Source organism: Epinephelus lanceolatus, chromosome 4 (assembly GCF_041903045.1).
Source record: "Epinephelus lanceolatus isolate andai-2023 chromosome 4, ASM4190304v1, whole genome shotgun sequence".
Lineage (NCBI taxonomy): Eukaryota > Metazoa > Chordata > Actinopteri > Perciformes > Serranidae > Epinephelus > Epinephelus lanceolatus.
This window is the reverse complement of record NC_135737.1, coordinates 31,109,742-31,113,029: the sequence shown is the minus strand read 5'-3', so window position 1 is coordinate 31,113,029 and position 3,288 is coordinate 31,109,742.

The following is a 3,288-nucleotide window of genomic DNA, read 5'->3' as shown; positions in this document are numbered from 1 at the left end:
GTGAATAACTGACAGCTACTTTACAGAGACAGCAAAGTAGCCCAACACGGCCAAATGCAAGGATTATGTTGAATATATTAAACTTTGTAGACCTTGAAGTAATAACTAAGGACAAATCTGGCCCCCCTGGCTGGACCAGTTTGGAACCACTGACTTAGGTTTATCATTTTTACAGTTAATGTCAGCCCACTCAAGTTTAGGGGAGACTCATGGGTGCCCATTGAACCCATTTTCATTCAGATATCATGGCGTGAATGTCTAAAAGGACTCCTTTGAAAATGGCCAATTGGAGCGCTATTTAACCCACTTCTGAACAAGCTGTGCCAACATGGTTGGTACCAGTGGATGCTTTAGGTTGTCTAGTTCAACAAGATACCACTTCCTTGGTAGGTAAAATGAGTGTGCCACAGCCTCTTGAAGACAGAAATATCGACCTCTAATTGTTTTCGCCACGGGAGGCCAGTGAGGAGACAGGCAATTGTCTCAGGAATCCCCACTGCCACTGTTCATTTTGAACCATGATAGTTCCACTCTCTGTCTTTTACTGTAACAATAAATACATCGATAGCCTAGAAAATAAATAAGAGATAAAATCACCCCTCCTGCAGACATCGGCCCTCAACACAAAGTCACCACTGTGTTTTTTTACTGGCACACTTCAGTGTCACTCCACTGTTCCTTATACTTTAACCCACTGACCCACAATGAAGTGTATTGTGATATGATAGCCCTGCAGTAAATAGAGGAAAACTACATGAATGCAGGCCATTCAGGGCACACACAAATACAAATGCTGCCCCTTCCCCCCTCATGAACACACACTTCGCATCCCCACACACAGTATTCAGATTAGGCATTAAACAGTGAAGATCTGTGTGATGAATGAAAGACAGTAAAGACAGCAGCACAGAGATTCAGTTGTGTCATCAGAATGACTGACTGAAATTGTGAGTCACTGAATCACACTGATTCACTGGCTCATCCCAGCGGAAGAATGTGGGCCGGTGGAAATCTCCTTCATTCACTGACATCAGATCTTACAATAATATGTGTGTGTTTTGAAAAGCTCATTTTTTTAGTCTTGCATAGTGCTGAAAGTGTCAGACAGGAGTCACTCCTCAGACTCATGCTTTTGTCAGCTGCTTTGAAGGTCCCTGATTGTAAGAATGAACATGTCTGCACATCTTATCTGCATTAACCTGATAGGGGAGCACTGGGACATATTGTACAGCTAAAGTTTAACACGTACATACACGTTAGCGATGACATGTATGGGTCCATAGACAAAATTAACTATCCACAGGACTGAAGTTGGATAAAATAATCTGCTGACTAGGCAGAGAGAAAATACACTCACCAGCCACTTTATTAGGTACACCTTACTAGTACCAGGTTGGACTCCGTTTGCTTTCAGAGTTGCCGTAATTCTTCGTGTCATAGATTCAACAAGGTGCTGGAAACATTCCTCATAGATTTTGGTCCATATTGATGTGATAGCATCACACAGCTGCTGCAGATTTGTCGGCTGCACATCCATGATGTGAATCTCCCGTTCCACCACATCCCAAAGGTGCTCTATTGGATTGAGATCTGGTGACTGTGGAGGCCATTGGAGTACAGTGAACTCATTGTCATGTTCAAGAAACCAGTTTGAGATGATCTGAGCTTTGTGACATGGTGCGTTATCCTGCTGGAAGTAGCCATCAGAAGATGGGTACACTGTGGTCATAACGGGATGGACACGGTCAGCAACAATACTCAGGTAGGCTGTGGTGTTTAAACCATGCTCAGTTGGTACTAATGGGCCCAAAGTGTGCCAAGAAAATATCCCACACACCATTACACCACCACCACCAGCCTGAACCGTTGATACAAGGCAGGATGGATCCATGTTTTCATGTTGTTTACACCAAATTCTGACCCTACTATCTGAACGTGGCAGCAGAAATCAAGACTCATCAGACTAGGCAACGTTTTTCCAATCATCCTTCTCTCTCTCTCTCTCTCTCTCTCTCTCTCTCTCTCCTGCTCCCGGTACATTTCCATTCACCTGCACCCTGCCTTCCAGCCACGCCCCCCTCATCAAGCCAACTCCACTTACCTGTGCACACAGCTGCTTCTCATCAGCACTCCCTGCATATAAGCTGCTGCCTTTCCCTCAGTGCCAGATTGTTCCTCCTGATTCGTCGGTCCTAGCTACATCGGTCTTTATTCAACTACCAGCCTCACCAGAAACCCACCTGCCCTTTTAAGTAGTTGCATATCTGTGTAAGCAATAAAGGTCATTGCCAACTGTCTGCCTGCCTCTCTGAGTGCTGCATTTGGGTACAATCACACTTGTGACATCTGTTGTCCAGTTTTGGTGAGCCTGTGTGAACTGTAGCCTCAGTTTCCTGTTGTTACCTGACAGGAGTGGCACCTGGTGTGGTCTTCTGCTGCTGTAGCCCATCTGCTTCAAGGTTGGACGTGTTGTTTGTTCAGAGATGGTCTTCTGCAGACCTTGGCTGTAACCAGGGGTTATTTGAGTTACTGTTGCCTTTCTATCATCTTGAACCAGTCTGGCCATTCTCCTCTGACCTCTGGCATCAACAAGGCATTTTCACCCAGAGAACTGCTGCTCACTGGATATTTTCTCTTTTTGGGACCATCCTCTGTAAACCCTAGAGATGGTTGTGCGTGAAAATCCCAGTAGATCGTCTGGCACCAACAACCATGCCACTTAAATCACCTTTTTCCCCATTCTGATGCTCGGTTTGAACTTCAGCAGGTTGTCTTGACCATGTCCACATGCCTTAAAAGACAAGCAGTTGAACAGGTGTACCTAATAAAGTGGCTGGTGAGTGTATAACACACACTTTCAGATATTTTGGCATGTCACAGTTAGAAAATCACAGTTGATAATAATGACATTAATTATGGCTGAAGTTCGTTTAGCTGCTTTGGTTTTAGGGTCCTGGTGTTGTGCACACTGTCACACTGTCACTGGGACACTTCATTAATTCATCATTAGTAACAGCTGGTACACTGTTGTACACTGTACATTCACTTCTGCCATTAACTGACAGGTGTTGAAGAACTGGGCACTGGTGTCAATACCACAGATATCTTTAATAAACTAAAATATTTCTTATTGTGGAAGAGGAGGGAATGTTTCCAACCTGATGCTTAGAAGAGTCTCTGGAGATTTTGGAAATTCATTCGAAACAGAGGTAAGTTTTGTTTCTTGGACAGATCTGTGATTGGTTGTCAGCTCATGTAGACCAAAGGAACAGCCAACACAACTGTCCT